Raw genomic sequence first — 18,984 nt, 5'->3', positions numbered from 1 at the left:
TGGAATCATTTATGTATCTCAGCTGTCTGATTTTACCAACATGGAAAGCATAACTCAAAGACAATCCTTTAATCAGTTTTTTAAATGAAACTACTTTTCTCAGCTGTTAAAAAAATAGATTTATAATAATCATCATCAGCATTCTTTTAAATTGTGACAAGTTAGTCTTAGAAGGATACAAAAATGTATAAAAGGCTTGTGAATTTCTGACAAATTTAAATTAGGATATGTCTATAAACAGCAATTAAAATTGTTTCCAAAGAGTTATTTCAAAGCATCACATATTACAAAAAAATGGTAAAAATATAAATATAGGTCACAATTTATAGGACTTTTGTATATTGTGTATGTTTCCATAGAAATAGGTAAAGGAAATAATGGTTTCTCTTTGGGTTATAGGCTTACAGATGGATTTTTTATAGCAGGCATATGTTACCAAAAAAATGGGAATGGGCTGATGCTTGCATATTAACTTAAAAATGGGATACAAACTGAAAACAGTATGGTCTCAGATTATCAGAAGCCTAGGAATCATCTTCATTTCTTTAACACCCATGTTCCTTATGTCCCTAATGTCTGTTCTAACTGTAGTTCTTGGCCTATCTCCCCTCCTTGTCTTCACTCCCACTGCCACTACTTTAATTCAGGTCTGGAAAAGTGTATTCAGTCGCTCACTCTGAATATTTGCTAAACACATGAGTTTGTGTATAGAACTATGTAGTAACCTCCTAGCTTACCCTGGCTTTTAATTTTTCTAATCCATCTGTTAACACTTCAAAGTGATTTTACTTAAATGTGTATCCGATATTGCTTGAAAGCTTTTAATGGATCCCATGATCTGCCTCTTGCCTATTTTTCCAATCAGAAATACCCAGTTGCTGCTGCTTTTGCTTCCAGCCATATTATTACAGTTTGAGCATCCCTAATCTGAAAATCCAAAATCTGCAATGTTCCAAAATTCGAAACTACCAACATGATGCCACAGGTGGAAAATTCCACATTTGACCTTATGTGATCGGTCACAGTCAAAACTTAGTGTCATGCACAGATATTAAAAATATTGTATAAAATTACTTCAAGCAGTGTGCATAAGGTGAAGCATTTATGAAACATAAATGAGTTTATGTTTAGACTTGCATCCCACCCCCAAGATACTTATCTCATGTATATGCAAATATTCCAAAATCCAGAGCACTTTTGGTCTCAAGCATTTCAGATAAGTGATACGCAACATGTACTGTTATCGCTTCATAGAATACCCCTGTCTATTTTGTGAATGCAAGTGTTTTTCTGTGTAGCCTCCTCTGATCTTTTTCCAATAAGTCTATTATTTTTTGTAATTCCATGTACCCCAGCTCTATTATAGTGCTTAACTGCAGTTTATTACAATTATTTATAGCCTCTTTACCCACTAGAACAGCAGTCCCCAACGTTTTTGGCACCAGGGACCAGTTTTGTGGAAGACAGTTTTTTCCACGGATGGGGTGTGGGGGTGGGGGTGGTTTTGGGATAAAACTGTTCCATCTCAGGTCATCGGGCATTAGTTAGATTCATAAGGAGATTCTAAACTCCCCACTTTATGTAACACTCTACTTCTTTCTTTTCATTGATAGAGATAATATTTGTGCATATTTAGGGGCGCATGCTCCTTATTCTACTACTGTAAAATAGTAGAACTTATTCCTTCTAACTTTACTTTTGCACCACTTAACCAACTTCTACACATCCCTCTTTCCCCCACTCCATATAAGCATCTTTTATTTTTTATTTTTGAGACAAAGTGCCTATCTCAGGTCATCGGGCATGAGTTAGATTCATAAGGAGTTAGATTCATAGATCCCTCACATGTGAAGGTTCACATTCCTATGAGAGTCTAATGCCACAGCTGATTGGCAGGAGACAGAGCTTTGGGGGTGGGGGTAATGCTTGTCCACAGCTCACCTCCTGTTGTGTGGTGGGGTAGGGGAGGGTGTTGGGGACCCCAGCACTAGAATATGAGCCCCTGAAGAGCAGAATATCTAACTTGCATTGTCTCCCTCAGATAAAAGGATTCAGTTTCTTGTTAAATGGGTAGTGCCTGCATTTGTACCTAGGACGTAGTAAGTGTTTAAGTAAATTTTGAATTAATTGGGTCTGTTCTCTTTGGTATAAGTATAAATCTGCAGAATAGCTCCTAAACCTAGATTGTAAAGAGAAGAAAGGTTAGAGATGCATTTCTGTAGTTAATGATGATTAATGTCCAAGAACGTAGCCATCCTTAGTAAAGAAAAAATAATACCAAGAAAACAGTTGGGCATCTATTCCTCTTAGGTTTCATCAGGCACAATTATCTTGAAAGACTAGCATTCCCACATGAAACATACCCTGGTACTCATGTGTCCATTGCAACTGTAAAGGTACTTTAACTTCAAGGGAACTTCAGAGGAGAGAACTTTCCCACAGTTCACTTTAACAGTTCAGTGGCCTTATTTACAGGATGAAAGTTCAGGTAGATTTTCTGGCATCTCATTTCAAAAGAATAGATACTGTCCCGCAAATATGGATGCAGAGATGTCAACACTTACCAACATGCAGCAACAGTCATAGGAGCTAAACAGATTTGCAGCCCAAAATGGCACTGTTAAAAATACATGTCAGTCTGCACAGAGATTCTGATTACAATCGACAGTAGATGATGATGTTAATACCTGTTTTTAAAAAGTTGAATCCATCAGTGAGCTAATTAATCCCTTCCACAATGCAAGCAAGTTTGTATTCTTTGGAAAGATTTGGCACCAAGTTAAAAGTCACTTCTAAGTTTTGCAACAATAAATAAGTTGATTTATTCTGTTACATAGATACCAACAAATTTCCAAAGTGGTAGTTGTAGGTACTACATAAAGTACAGGTTTCCCTGCTATGGGCATATTAAAATGCTGCAAGTTGGTAGTTCCCAAGCCGGTTTGATCACCGTAATCATTTTTGAAACTTATTAAAATACTCTTAGGCTTCTTACCCACAGGTCCCAGAAACAAGATGTTAGATGTCATCATTCATAATTTTCTTACAGCGTAGCGATTTTTGAAGAACCATATGCTGCACAATTTAATAAAAATCTGCATTTCTCGACAAACCCCTCATTCCCAGGTATTTAATTTGCAAATGCTACATTGATAACACTTTGATATATGGAATGGATTGCTTCTCTAAAATGTCTATGGAAAGCAACAGTGCAAAGACATTATATTTTCATTTCTTTTTGGGGGAGTGTTACTGTAATATTAGACATCCGACCTGAGAAGTTTGGAGGTGCTATTGCCATGAACCATTTGTTCCGTAATTCAAAAGTTATCTTTGAAGTGACTGATTACCTGGAAATGAGAAGGCCTCATTTCTGGGATGTAGGCATGCATTTAACATAGACTTCAGGAAAAATTTGCTGCAGGTTGCTATGAAAATTTAAATTCCACTGAACTCACCCTCAATCTTTAGTGTTCCTACTGGGTGATATTTAGGATTGGCTCTGGGAACATGTGTTAATTTTTCTTAGTAAAACTTATTTAAAGCTTCAACACTAATACTTCTCTAATTTTGGTATCATGATTCATTCTCAGCTTTAAAAATAAAGTGTCCTGGATCAGTTTCCTTTTGCGGTAACTCCAAGCATATACAGTTGACTCTTAACAACTCAGGGGTTGGGCTCTGACCCACCTCTCATGCAGTCAAATTCACATATAATTTTGATTCCCCATAAACCAAACCTAACTGCTAATAGCCTACTGTTGACTGTCAGCCTTACCAATAACATAGTCAATTAACATATATTCTGTATGTTATACGTATTATATACTGTCTTATTACAATAAAGTAACTAGATAAAACCAAATGGGCTGGGTATGACGACTCATGGCTAGTAATCCCTGTATTTTGGGAGGCCGAGGTGGGAGGATCATTTGAGCTCAGGAGTTCAAGACCTCCCTGGGCAACAAAGTGAGACCCTATCTCTACAAACCAGGCATGGTTGTGCATGCCTGTAGTCCTAGCTACTCAGGAGGCTGAGGCAGGAGGATTGCTTGAGCCCAGGAGTTTAAGGCTGCAGTGAGCTATGATTGCACCACTACACTCTAGCCTGGGTGACAGGATGAGATCCTGTTGAGTTCAAGACCAGCCTGGCTAACATGGTGAAACCTCGTCTCTACTAAAAATACATAAAAATTAGCCAGGCATAGTGGTTGGCGCCTGTAATCTCAGCTACTCAGGAGGCTGAGGCAGGAGAATTACTTGAACCTGGGAAGCGAAGGTTGCAATGATGAGGAAGAAAAAATACATTTACTGTTCATTAAGTAGGAGTGGATCATAAAGGTATTCAATCTTGTTGAGTAGGCTGAGGAAGAGGGAGGGGTCTTTCTCAGGGGTGGCAGAGGCAGAAGAAAATTTGTGTATAAGTGGACTTGCACATTTTAAACCCATGTTGTTCAAGGGTCACCTGTATTTAAAATTCCACATTCAAATAAATTTTGACCCTTGTGTATATTATTAATAATATACATAATTCTTAGAATAATAAATGAATGTTAGATTGTAAAATCATTGGCCTAGAGGAGTTGCCTAAAGATTGAAATAAACCAGCTCCTTGGCTTCTTTATTTTGTAAATGAGGGGCAGACACAAAGTAAATTTCCAAGTCACCTTGAAATCAGGCACTTTGAAGCCTAGCTATGAGTAAACTCAGTTATACTGTCTAATACCCATTTTAGCTTTTCTGTTTACAGCATAAACTTTTAAGGCCGGTCTTAGTTCTTTTAAGAAGTCAAAAGCAGAACCTCTCTAGCAGAAGTGTTTTTCAAACATTAAATCCTAAACCAAAAAAAAAAGTGACCAAATTACAGAACTCTAGGAGTTTATCTTACCTACCTACCACTGAAAGAGGATTTTTCTTTTAAAGAAAATTAGAATATTCTGATGGACTAAACTTTTCTTGACAAACAGGTAAAATCTTGTTAGCCCAGAAACTATCTCTTCTTAGGAGTGTTTAGATTTGTTGAGAGAGAGAAGGCTTTATTTCTTTTTTAGTAGAGACGGGGTTTCACCGTGTTAGCCTGAATGGTCTTGATCTCCTGACCTTGTGATCTGCCCGCTTGGCCTCCCAAAGTGCTAGGATTACAGGCGTGAGCCACCGCCGCCTGGCCTGAGAAGGCTTTATTTCTAAACTCCCCACTTAATGTAACACTTTACTTCTTTCTTTTTATTGATATAGATAATATTTGTGCATATTTTAGGGGCACATGTGATATTTTCATAATTGTATACTATGTGTAATGATCAAATCAGGGTAGTTGGAATAGCTATCAGCTCAAACATTTATCTTTGTGTTGGGAAAATTACAAATCTGGCTATTTTGAAATATACAATATAAATTTATTATTAGCTATAATTTTCCTACTGTACTATAAAATAGTAGAACTTACTCCTTCTAACTTTACTTTTTTACCATTTAACCAACTTCTATACATCTCTCCTTCCCCCACCCCACTTAATATAAGCATTTTTTTTTTTTTTTTTTTTTTTTTTTTTTTTTTTTTTTTTGAGAAAAAGTCTTGCTCTGTTACCCAGGCTGGAATGCGCTGGCAAGATCTCGGCTCACTGCAGTCTTTGCCTCCCGAGTTCAAGCATTTCTCCTGCCTCAGCCTCCCAAGTAGCTGGGATTACAGGTTTGTGTCACCACACCCGGCTAATTTTTGTATTTTTAGTGTAGATGGGGTTTCAGTATGTTGGCTAAGCTGGTCTCGAACTCCTGACCTCAGGTGATCCGCCTACCTCGGCCTCTCAAAGTGCTGGGATTACAGGCGTGAGCCACCACGCCCAGCCATAAGCATCTTTTAAAAAGGTGGAGTGGGGCTATCAACTGTTATTTTAAGCATAGTAAGAGTTCATCCTACTACTTTTACAATGAATTACTGCAAGATGGTTACACATTGTGATCTTTTTATTATGGTTACTGTTTTCCCTAAAGGTCAAACCAATAACTTTAGATCCCGAAGTGCAACTCAAGAGTAGACGCATCACTTAATACTAGTAATTTAAAAGAATAGCAGATCTGGCTCGGTGTGGTGGCTCAGGCCTGTAATCCCAGCACTTTGGGAGGCTGACACAGGTGGAACACGTGAGGTCAGGAGACCAGCGTGGCCAACATGGTGAAACCCTGTCTCTGCTAAAAATGTAAGAATTAGCCGAGTGTGGTGGCAAACACCTGTAAACGTAGCTACTGAGGAGGCCGAGGCATGAAAATTGCTTTAACCCGGGGGGCAGTGGTTGCAGTGGGCCGAGATTATGCCACTGCACTCCACCCTGGGCGACAGAGTAAGACTCTGTCTCAAAAAAAGAAAAAGGAATAGTAGTGGGTCTTCAGATACTTAGATGTCATGAGCTGGGACTTTAATGGGCCATTTTTAAAATTTGACATTAAAAATTCAGTCCTAATGCCAGTAAATAATTTTCATCATTTAATTCCGTGTGTTTTTGGTATATTCATCAAGCACCTTCTGAATGTTATTAGACCTCCTATATAGTTAACCTTGGATATCATATGGTGGTTCGGTAGACTTTTTTTTTTTTTTTTTTTTTTTTTTACACACACGTCTTTTAGCTTGGTTGATATGCCCTCAGCCTGAAAGATAACAACTTGCTTATTTATTACACAACCAGATTACTTGACTCCCTAAGTTTGAAGTCCCCAGTTTAGATTGGTTATTAAATAAGCATTCATTAGATTTTCAATTATTTATAAAAGCTAAATATAGAGAACCACAAACTATTTCAACAAGTTAATACAGCCAAAGTATATAGATAAATGCATGAAACAATATAGTAAATACGTGAGACCAAAAATTCAGTCTTTCATCAGTCTGGAAATAAACATATTTTGTGTGTGATTGTTTCTGAGACTACAGACAGGTATTTTTAATTCTTAACTCCTACTGTGTTCAGTACATTATTCAGAAGATTAGCGAGGAACAGAAAATGTGCAATTTAATTTCCCTTAGGTTCAAGGTATAAGCTAAACAGAGTCTTTCCCGCACAAATTATCAAGTTGGCTGTGTTTCACTGGATAGTAGATGGGACAGTGGGAATCTTGTTGGTTCATTGATGGGCGTCATTATTTAGATGGTGGGGCATTTGGCTACCTTGAAAGTCATCTTTACTCCCTGTGTTACCCTCACTTTATTGAATTTCTTTACTTTGACTTTCAGAGCCCTGGGCAGAAATCGCATATTAGTTTGGAGGACTTTGTTATTTTATTCAAGTTAAAGTATAGGGTTTCCCCAAATTGAAAACCAGAGTAGCCCATGATCATTCCCTGTGGGATTCTTTAACTATTAAGGCAAAAGAAAATGCAGTTGCACTTACGAGTATATGGATAAAATAAAGAACTGTGAAGTGAAAAGAACTGTGAAGTTAAAGATGACTATATTTTAACTCCTCCTGACTAGTAAATTTAAGGATACCAGGAAAGATGAGATATAGACTTTAAACCTTCCAACATTCCATTGTGTTAATCATTCTTCCTCATCAAAGAAGCAGTAAGGGATAATTTAGAGTGACTACAGTTACAAATAATGTGCTGTATAAGCACCCAAGAGCAGAGATAAGGATGGAATTAAGGGTGTTAAAGAAAATATGGCCTCCCTTCTTTACCATTTGATTGTTTTTGCTGTCCCTGGAGACTCGTATCTCTCTATTCCTAGGACCAAAGTTCACACAACTGCCAAATATATAAACAAGAACATCCCTTAAAATTCCTGTGAAACATTGTCATCTTAAGAGAGCAGATGTGTCCATGGGCTGTCACAAATATCAGTCTTGCTATGTTAAGCATAAACTTAACAAGTATTAGTGGAGACACACTATTTAGGATTCACCTAAAACCCTCTAAGATAGAGGTCCCCAGTCCCGGCCCCTGACCAGCCACACGAGCAGGAGGTGAGCGGTGGGCCAGTGAACATCATACCTGAGCTCAGCCTCCTGTCAGATCAGTGGCCGCATTAGATTCTCATAGGTGTGAGAACCCATTTGTGAACTGCACGTGTGAGGGATCTAGGTTGTGCTCTCCTTATGAGAATCTAACTAATGCCTGATAATCTGAGGTGGAAGAGTGTCATGCCAAAACCATCCCCTTGCCCTGTCCATTGAAAAATTGTCCTCCACAAAACGGATCCCTGGTGCCAAAAAGGTTGGGAACCACTGCTCTAAGGTGTCCAGTGTTGCCTAACCCCTCTCCCTACTTATGCACCCATTGGTTTGCCTAACAGCTGATTGATTTCTGTTTAAATAGACAGCTCTTTAATTGGTCAGCTCTTTCCCTCTGGGTCCCTAGAACTGAAGACAATATCCTAAGTTGATTCTGTCTCACAAAACATGAGTAAAATGAGGAATCGGTTAGGTAGGTGGCAAACAGCAAAGATTATTTGGACTTGTAGCTTGCTCCATAAGTAGACTTTAACCAAGTAAGCTATTTGAGAAACAATCTTAATTTTTTTCAAGTGTAATTCTACAGGAATATTTTCATAAAAATAATGATGTCCATTATGTTAGCAACTAGAATTACAATGGCAAGTTTTAGGAGATACTTGAAATGTGAGATGTTACATTTAAAACTATAAAATTATCGACCTAAGTATATGATTGTACCCATGTGGCAGTAAACTTAAAACTTCCAGTTTCAGGTTTTGTTGTTGTTTGTTTTAAAGAGTTGTTAAAAGGGGGAAAGGAAGGGATAATATGTGAGGGAGACTGGCTTGCAAAGCCTAAAATATTTCTTATGTGGCCCTATATAGAAAAAGGTTGTGTATTCTGGACAAGAGCAATTAAAGGAAATAGTTTGGACTTAAAACTTCTAAAAATAAATAGTGCTCAAATTGCACTTGGAAGCCAGAGACCTTGCTGGTCATCAAAGGTTCAGTTCAGTCAGTAGTTAGAAAAGAGGGAAGCCAGCTTAGCCAAGAGTCAGAATACAAATATTCAGAACCGATTAATAGGCAAGTAATTATATATACCATGTCCCAGCCAGTAGATGGAATAATATGCCACCATTAAATTTATATTAACGTGTAAAAATGTTTGGGGTTTAGGGCTCTTTACCCATATCTTAGTGACATAGGAAGAAAATTAAGATAAATCACAACCAACTAGAAAATAGACATGTTAACTTTATTTTATTTAGTACATAATCTGGTAGGATTTTTACATAATCTTACGTACTAGTCAGCCTTCTTAGAAGTGTCACATAGTCAATATCCTTAAAGAGAAATGGAAGCTAATCAGGTAAGTAAATTGTGAGCTGAGTCCTACGTCATGCTTGCTATTCAAAGAGAATAAAGTAATTGGATAAATGATAATGCCTCCTTGTTGGGAAAACAGTCTTCAAAAATGGCACTAAGTTACAGTTCTAATGCAATGGAGTCACTAATTACTATGAATACTTGTTTTACTTGGCAGATTACTAACAAAGTTAATTGCATACAATAAATGTAAGGATTTTCTTTTAAAACGACGGATTCTTCAGTGAGGCATAAACATTTTATGGAACAATTATCAAAGCTATCATGGACTTAAATATTGGTCATGAATGTATGCACACCCCATAGGTAGCTGCCCTCCTTGGGCAGCTTTTGACTCCTTTGCCAAATTTTAAAATAAAGGCCGTGGCCGGGCGCAGTGGCTCACGCCTGTAATCCCAACACTTCAGGAGGCCAAGGTGGGCGGATCACGAGGTCAGCAGATCGAGACCGTCCTGGCTAACACGGTGAAACCCCGTCTCTACTAAAAATACAAAAAAAAAAAATTAGCCGGGTGTGGTTGCAGGCGCCTGTAGTTCCAGCTACTTTAGGAGGCTGAGGCAGGAGAGTGGCCTAAACCCGGGAGGCAGAGCTTGCAGTGAGCCAAGATCACGCCACTGCACTCCAGCCTGGGCGACAGAGCGAGACTCCGTCTCAAAAAAATAAAATAAAGGCCGTATGTTTAATCACATTCCCCAAAAGGATAACTTCATAAGGCACTAATGAGTAATGTTTATTTTACGAATGATTTTACAGGAGAAATTACAGAGGATATTTAAATTGCAAAAATACTCCTCCCCTTTTTTCTCCTCCCCCTCCCCCCCCCCAAAAAAATCCTTTGCAGTTATCACCTAAGCTTTTTGGGTGTGTGATTTAAAAAAAAAACAAAAACACACACACACAAGACCTACCTTAACAATTTAAGTATGCAGTATTGTTTCTCCTCAGCTTTTGTTTCTCACTCAGCTGCCCAGTCTTTGTAATTTCTTATTTCTTATGCAGAACAATTTAGCATTTGACCCTACTATCACCAAAAAAAAAAAAAAAGAAAAAAGAAAAAAAACAAATACAGCAGTTGAGGGCAGTATACAAGCTTAGTAAGTATATTCTGGTACTTGCTGAGGAAGTAGGAAATGTGATCAGATTCTGTTCTCTACCATGTGACACTGATTTGCAAGGCCCCAGGTACAGGACTACTGGTAAAAAGAACCCTGTAACTTCCTGTCACAGAGGGACACAGCAATATATAAAAAACAGCATCTGCCATAAATCTTTGGGGAACGTCTTACTAGATTTAACCAGCTAATTTTACTAGGTATTCAGGAAAGTGTGACTGCAGTTCAGGGTCTTTGTTTTTTCTTTTAAGACAGGGTCTTGCTTGGTTGCTCAGGCTGGAGTGCAGTGGCATGATCAAGGCTCATTGCAGCCTCAACATCCCTGGGCTGCAGCGATTCTTCCACCTCGGCCACCCAAAACTGGGATTATGGGTGTGAGCCACCACACCTGGCCTCTTATATCTTGATTAAGGTCCTGTCTGGGCCTGCAAAGGTTCAATTTGCTTAACCCCAGCACTTTCCCTCAACATGGAGGTCCTTAGTCAACATTAACCAAGGTAATAAAGAGTTGAAAGTTTTAATCATAAGTAGGTGGAGGAGCATTTAAACTGGTTTAATAAACTTGAAATATGAATACCTTAAATATTCGAATAACAAAGCACTGGTGAAACAGGTTTTTCGATGGAAAGACCACAATTTTCCATCTAGCACATTTCATTTGGCTGGGTTCCTTTTTTTTTAGTAATAAATAGGACTTTGAGAATTCCAAATCAAATTTGCACTTTGGCACAAAAGGTTCGCTTGGTGACTCTCATGCCTCCATAAGTGTCTTCCATCTGATTCTGCACAACCTACTGCCTTCAGGGTATCCTGGGACCAGCCAAAGAGATGATTCCAACCAGTGGAATCATCATTAAACTAGTGGTTCTTAAAATATGGACACTGAGTCAACCTGCATCAGAATTACTGTAGATTCTGGACAAATGTACCAAGTCAACATCAAATCAGTCCTACATTTTGAAAAGGTAACTGTAATAAAAAGATGTTTTTTGAGATACTGAAATTGCAGTGAAGACAATATTCCCAACTTTGTTAAATGGTGTAATATTAGGCTCGTTTATGGAATGTTTTATGAAGCAGATTTGTACTTTAACAAGCCTTTTAGGAGTGCAGATATAGGGGATAACATGAATGGTGGTAAAGAGGCGGGCATATTTGAGCAATGATTTTTAAAGAGCTATGAATTTACAGTGCAATCCTAGCAGGAAAAGAGAGGGAGAAAAGAACATCTATTTTGAGCTGCAGACATAATTGCATCACAGCTAAGATTTCATAGTCCCCGTCCTCTCTATTCCTGTTGAATTACATGATTAAAGGTAACTATATATATATATATATATGAATATATGAAGATGTTTAATTGTTGCAGGTTGGAGAATTTGGGCGGGGGGGGGGGTTGGCGGGGAGAATTCACCTGGCCAATGAGTTAAAAATGAGAAAATGATTAGCAATCATCAGAATTTCTAAGTAGTTAATTATCTGCATGGTGGGTTCAGTATAAACAAACATGGTACTCTCAAATGACTGTTGATGGGCTATTAAATTACATTAGTATCCTGTGAACCCTGGTCATAGCTGGAAAGGAGAATCTTTTGAGAAATGGAAAAACCAGGTTCTTTGTACATAAGGAATATGTCTTTTAAACACCCCCAAAGTATAGATTAAGACGTGATTGATGAAAAGTCTCCATTTTCTGATGATGGTTTTATGAAACCGAAGTATTTACAACTAAGAACCAACCATCTGATCGCCAGTAGAGAGTGGAAAATAGGAAAAGGTAACATCTCAGTATGATTTCTGGAGTAGTCTGGCTAGGACCATAAGCTTCATTTTGTTACAAGTTCCCAGAAAATAAGCCTGAATGAGCTTAGAGCTTAATACTTCCAGTGATGCTTCTCTCTTCCCTCAAGTATACAGATTAACTATTTTTGTGCCGTGGGCCTTTTGACAGCCCCCAAAAGCCCGTGGATCCCATCTCAGAATGTTTTACATGTGTATTACATAATGCTCACACATTCTAAATTTTATCTACCGACTCCTAGTTAGAAATCCCTTGCAAGGGGTGTTAGGGTTCTGAGAGAAGGCTGGTAAGTAATGAGGCTTGTAACTTATTTCAGCACCCTGTTCAGGTCGGGAATATGTTGTGTTCTAATTACTCTAGTTTCCAGCTCAATTGGGGTTGGAGAAACTAGCCCATTTACAAGTGGCTCAGATGAAAACCCACGGGGAGGCATTTTTCTTTAATAAGAAACCCTAAGCCCCCTTTGAAGTCAGTCTGAGTAATCAAAAGAAAGAGGTTATATATCCCAGTTTTGACCTTTTGTGAAAATAGCCCTTTTACTGTATGTGAGACATTATTGGCATCTCATTCTGCACAGTCCAAATGATGTAGACAAGATAATGATTGGTATATAACTATGGACACCGAAGATCCACTGCAAGGCCTGCCGATCACTTTACACAGAAGGAGCCCCTTCCCTGACGTCCGCTTGCTCGCTCGGGGTGGGGTGGTACTTTGCCCTAGTAAACTACCAAGCAGTCCGAACGTTCGCTCCTCCTCTGGAAGAGCGAGTTGTGGGCGGCTGCGCTGCGGGGGCAAACTCGCCGCATGCCCGCTGGCCAGAGCGAGTCGGGGCTTGGCGTTAGGGCATCCAGACTGGCCGGCATACGCCGCCTTCTGCGTCGTATGGGGTGCCTCCCTCCAGCCTAGGAGAGGCAGAGGGGCCTTGTCTGCCCGGGTCTGAATACCCCAGGCGGAGTCGGAAAGCGGGTCACAGAAGAGCCCAGTAAACTGCAGGGGTGCAGCTCGTCTCCAGGGACCGGAAACCCCCAGGGCCGCGCGAGCCGGTAACAACCCATAATCCGATCCTGTCTTCGGGATCAGAAGAGAGAACAGCTGACTCGCGCGCCAGCCCAGTTCCTCCGCATTCTTCAGGAGGAGCCACAGAAACGCACTTCCGCCGCGCGGGCCTGCCTCCACGCAGGGCACGTCCTAGACCGGCTCACTTCCGCTCAGCGCTTTCTGCGGCTAGGGGAGTCAGGGCTTTCCTTTTCCCCTGTTCGGGCTCTTATTTGACTTCCCTTTTCCGTTGAACTCTCTTCTCCCCCTCTTGCCCTCCAAAAAAGCAGTCTGCTGCCGCTCGGGACTTTTCTCGCTGAGACACCGTCAGCTCACTCCGAGCCCAGCACAGCGGCCATCTTCGGTAAATCCTGGCAGCAGCCCGCCTGTCCATTGTCCTGTGTACCCAGAGGAAAGAACCACTCATTTTTCGTGATCAAGCTAGGGGAGGCAGGAGCAATAATGGCCCTGCTATAGGACTGGCTTTTATTTGAATTCCAACTCTTCAACCAGCCGTACCCAGATTTTAAAAGTTAATCTATCTGAGCCTCTTATTAAATATTAGGTTGATGAGATGATGCATGCAAAGCGCTTAGAACAGTACTAGGCATAAAGTATCCGACATAAAGGTTAAGTAAAAGTAAGGAAAAGCTATGGGGATGTATTGGGTTATCTCTGCCCAATGACGTGTTAGTCGTATTAAATATGGAAAGTGCCTTTGATTCTCCGTGCCCATGGGAGAAGGCATAGGAATGGCCTTTTTCCACCTGTAATCAGAGCAGGTGTTTCGAGAACGCCTCAATATGTTTGCGATCTCTCAAGCAGCCTTTCAGGCTCCTAATTTCTACGAAGTTTCCGCTTTTATTCAAATTGGCTCACTCCTTTTTGCAGGGCTTTGTACTGAATGAGTATTCTCTTAAGGGTGGTGGACAAGCAAAGGCTTGGTAGCATCACATTTTTAATTTCACAGGGAAAATGGGTATGAAACATCTTCCCAAGTACATCTTAGACTGCCAGCTGACAGCAAGCCATAATGCTCCCCAGCTCTTGGGCCCTACACCCCCTCTCCCCCATCCCCGCTTTAGTTGTCATTGCTCATGGACAGCTGGTTTGGGGACCAGGTGCAGATGATGGGCGGTGTCTTTAAAAAACAGCAAGTGAGAAATGCTAGTTTTGTTGTTCTAAGTTGCACTGATGACTCTAGTAGTTATCGGTGCTGCTTGTGATAATTTATAAGGCAATGATAACGAATTAAACATAGAAAAGATTATTATCTTCCACAGGAAAAAAAAAAACTGCAAACACCATTTATGATCCACTTAGTCTTGAGATACTGAGTAATAGAACTTTCTTCTTCTAGGCTGAGTTGTGAACTTGGGTTTGGTTTCTTTCTGCAATCCCTGCAGGGCCATAAATTCTTGGCCCTTAAGACTGTTCTCGGTGGCCCATAACAGACTCAGTGATACCATCAGTAACCACAATTCACACTGGAGTCAAGTTATCTGATTCCCACACCAGTTGGAGAACTGGAGATTCCTTAGAACTTTTAACTGTGATGTTTTCAAAGTTGACGTGGAAAATTTTACATGAAGCTTAAAAATACAACTAATCTGTGATGATAGAGATGAGAAGAGTTAAGCTCTAAAATTAGAAGAGCAGTTCGTTTTGAGGCAGCATTGATTGGGAGGGAGCATGGAGTATATAATTACACATTTCTATATAATATAAAAATGTATAGATTTAAGATTTATGCATTTTATGTAAATTGTACTACAATAAAACGAAAATGAAAGAATAAGACAAAGATGATCATATATAGTTTAATCAAATATTTTGTACAAAGTAATTTCTGTTAAACATTTATATTTTTATGTGTATATGTACCTTTTACGTGTATGTGTTAAAGATATGCACTAAAATGGTAATAACTCCTCTGCCTATTGGGATAATGGAGAGTTTTGTTACTTTTTGTCTTTTTTTTTAAAACATGTTCTGCAATAATAATGTATTGCTTTTGTAATTATGAAAAACAAAAGTTATTTTGTAAATCTTTGTTACTGATAAGAGATGGGTATTCTGTTAACTGCTCAATTCTCATGTAGGAAAACAAAATACATAATGTCTATTTGATAAATCGAGAAACAGAAGCATTACTTAGAAATCTGAGTTACCTCTAAAATAATGACTGGCATTTGAAGTTGAGGATGGGTCTTGAGTTCCTGTGATTTTAAGCTCTTGGATATGAGGGTTGGGTGAGTTCCTCTTTCTCTCTTTTAAAATATATGTATGTTTAACTTTGCTAAATAAAATGTAAAAGATACAATGTATCTCAGTGCAATTTTTAAAAATTTATTTTCATCCAGGTTACTCTACCCTTTCCCTTTGTCATTCAGCAGGCAGAACAAAGAAAAATTAAACTTCTAACTGAAAGGTACTTTGAATAGCACTCAATATCAAGTTAGAGACAAAATATAAATATTGCTCAATATAAAATGAGGGTTTTTCTTAATTGAGGGGACAGAAATACAGCTTCTCAGTTATAAATTGCATCATATTTTTTGGGAGGGCCTTTTTGGCTTGCATCCATTACCAATTATATATCTTTTACTACTGTGGGAACTGCATTATCGAAACAGCTAAAGCTTGTGTATTTAGCGCCCTCTAGTGCATTATCTTAAAATAACAGCATAACTGATAATACTCCAAACAGCTAGAAATGTAAATCTCAGTCCACCTCCCCTCTTTGCACCTACATGTTATTTCCTAGTCATGAGACATTAGGCTGCGACCTCACAGTAGTTCTTTAATCTCTAGGCTTCAATTTTCTCATCTGTAAAATGAGGACGATAATCATAAATACTAGATAGGGTCCTGAGAACTAACTGAATGGTCTGTGCTTGTGACATGAACGCCTGGCACATAGTAGAAGCTCGATTAGTGCTAGCTACTCTTACATATAAATAGATCGAGTCAGTACTAACATGATTAAAGACAAGTAATCTTGACTCAGATGTCAGAATCTGCTAGTAGGAAAGTGGAAAATGTTAAAGAGGAACCAAAAATAAAGAATGAAGGCCTAGGTTTGATACTCATCTTTGGTTCCCTTTTGAGTCAATTGGTGCCAATTCTGAAGTCTGGGAACATGTTAAATTCCTTTGCATCCTTCATAGTGCATATAATTGCACACTGTAAACAAATATTTGTGTTAATGTTCAAGCTAAATGGTTAGCAAACAAGATGAAGAATGATAGAAAATAATAATTAGTACAAAAATTTGTATTTGGATTCAACTTTCTGTTACTTGAGGCAGAAGCCAAATGCCATTTTTTGGATTGTAGCTTCGGAACAGACTGTGGACAAGATTTGTGTTACCCGTGTGTAAATGAGCAGCATAATTATACTATGTGTTTCATATGTTCACTATGCGACTTTTGTGACTCATTACTGACAAATAACAAGAATAGTAGGTTCTAGAATCCTGCCCTCATCCATTTTCACCCATTTTCAGCATTGTATAGGCTATACAGCTAAAATCTACTTCCTCAGACACATTCCAAGAGATACCTTCTCTCCACATAGTCTACATGACCATCTATAGTTCTTTTCCTGCACTGACAGACATAGACTTTGGTACTTAATACCAGTACTTCTTGGGCTCTCCAAGAACCCAGTTGCTTGAGGAAAGCATTGGGTGCTTCTCACCCTGAGTCCCTGGAATCTTTGGTTGAGCCTGTATATAATAAATGTCCCCATTGTTTATTTTTCTTGTGTGCTTTATATTAGACATGTCACAGTGTTGTCTCTCCTTCCCTTCCATTGCCTCAGTGCTAAACCAGACCAATTTTCTCATGAAAGGTACATGATACAGGTAACCATGTATTGTGCCTCTATTAATGCTTATACACTATGCTAAGCATTTTACATACACTACTTCTTTCACAACCACATCTAGTAACAGAGTATGCCCATTTTCCAGAGGGGAGAATTGCCCTAGTTCACACAGATAAGTGGCAGAGCCAGACTTCCAACCCAAGTCTGCCTCTAGAACCTGTGGATTCAACACTGCATCAGAAACTCCAAAGGGAAAATTTTGAGTTGTGTGTCTCCAGAAATTCCTGCAAGGAAAATCATGAAGCTCCCTTCAGGCACTAAGCCATAAGTTCTGAGGCTTCCTCCTTTTCAAGAAAACCCACCTACCTAGCCCTGATATTAGAACTGCGATGACACATTTACTTGGCACCTCACAGTTTTCAAAGGTTGGCCCATGGGGTATCTCTTTATTTTCCAGAAAACCTTTTGCATTCATCATCAACTGAGCGTCCAAGCTGGTGAAGCAAGTTCTTTTCTGGCAGAAGATTGCAGCTCCTATTATTTACCCCCCAGGGGATAAACTGCAAATCCCAGGCCTTACAGCTGGGGACACACAGCTAGCTGTGCGAGCATATAAAAAACCTTGACAAAGGAGGGGGTTCACACACTGGCTATCCTGATTACAGTGCATTGGGCAAGGAGCTCTCTCACTGGAAGCTGTATCACAGAACCACAGGCACTGCCTTGGCGGGCAAAATCACATTCAGCAGTCCTTCAATCAGCCAGGGCCTTCCCTGCCCGTGTGCTCATTCACTTATGCTATGCATGTGGTCTCTTATAATTGCTTTTCCTCTCCTTAACTCTCTTTTCATATCCCAACCCCTACCCCCAACTCTCTCTTGTCCTTGAAAGCTTCTTCCTGCTTTACACCTTAACCTCTTTGTAGGATCCCAGTAAATGCCAAGGCTTGTGGGGGTGGAAGATTATAAATCAAAGCCACAGACACAGACATGGGGGAGGAGCCACCCAGGGGCTGGAAGGGCCACAACTTGAAAACAAATGAGCCTCTTTCATCCCAGTGGGATTTTTGTTTTTTTAAGGTCTGCAGTTCCGGTGGGGCATTAAATCAGAAGCTATGGTTTCTGGGACTTAGAGGAAGAACAATAACTAGAGAGTTGTCCATGTGTGTTCCCTGAGTTTCAGCAAAACTTGGGGGCCTAGAGAAGTCCTGTTATTTTTAAAAAGTGTCGTTTCTCCGTTAGCAAAATAGGTTTCACATTTTAAAAGCAGCTTAAAGCATAGCATCAACCATTCTTTCCTCCACAATTGAGAAGTTCCATTAAATGATAGAAGGGGTCAGATTTGAGAGATCTGACTAAATATTATTTAAGAAAAGTTAAATTTTGTCAGTTCTCAATTATCTCTGCTAGTGGAGGGGATCCAGGGACAGAATTCCACTGGGACTTTAATTCACTGTTGATTTGCATTTGGCATTATGAGGCATTTTAGTAATGAACACTTTAATATGGGTGTGCCTGCAGTTCTGGAAATTTACAACTGTTTATAGCAAATAACAAAGCTACTCAGTGAAGATGCTGACAGGGCTGGAATGCTGTCAAATGACTTTTCCAGCCTCTGGACCAACTCTGTTTACTGAGGCCTGGAAACAAAATAGGCTTTGGCTTCAGACAGGAAGGTTTAAATCCTTAGACTCACATTATCAAGTAGTTTAGAAAAAAAAAAAAAAAAATCCTGATGCTGCTGTGTAATTTTTCAGATTCTTCATTTAAAAGTGGGAAAAAGAAGTAATATCAAGTACCTTGACCATGGTATCAGAGAATGACCTCAAGTTGTGAGGGAATTCTCAGACAAAACTTTGAAATATAATCCAGGATTCAATCAGGTAT

The 18,984-nt window shown here is 39.3% G+C and overlaps 1 long non-coding RNA gene across 2 annotated transcripts in view; it reads left to right on the top strand.

Moving 5' to 3' along the window:
• Nucleotides 1–15,592, top strand: part of LOC129040582 (uncharacterized) — a 30,932-nt gene extending 15,340 nt beyond the window's left edge. The window contains exon 2 of one of the 2 annotated variants that reach the window (XR_008503680.2): nt 13,558–15,592. This is a non-coding gene — a long non-coding RNA (uncharacterized LOC129040582). Of the gene's footprint in view, nt 1–13,554 lie in introns of both variants that reach the window. The other variant, XR_010127109.1, reaches the window with a different exon arrangement.
• Nucleotides 15,593–18,984: the final 3,392 nt, after the last annotated feature.

Source organism: Pongo pygmaeus, chromosome 6 (genome assembly GCF_028885625.2).
Source record: "Pongo pygmaeus isolate AG05252 chromosome 6, NHGRI_mPonPyg2-v2.0_pri, whole genome shotgun sequence".
In the NCBI taxonomy this organism is placed as follows: Eukaryota; Metazoa; Chordata; class Mammalia; order Primates; family Hominidae; genus Pongo; species Pongo pygmaeus.
This window is presented reverse-complemented; position numbering and strand designations above follow the sequence as displayed.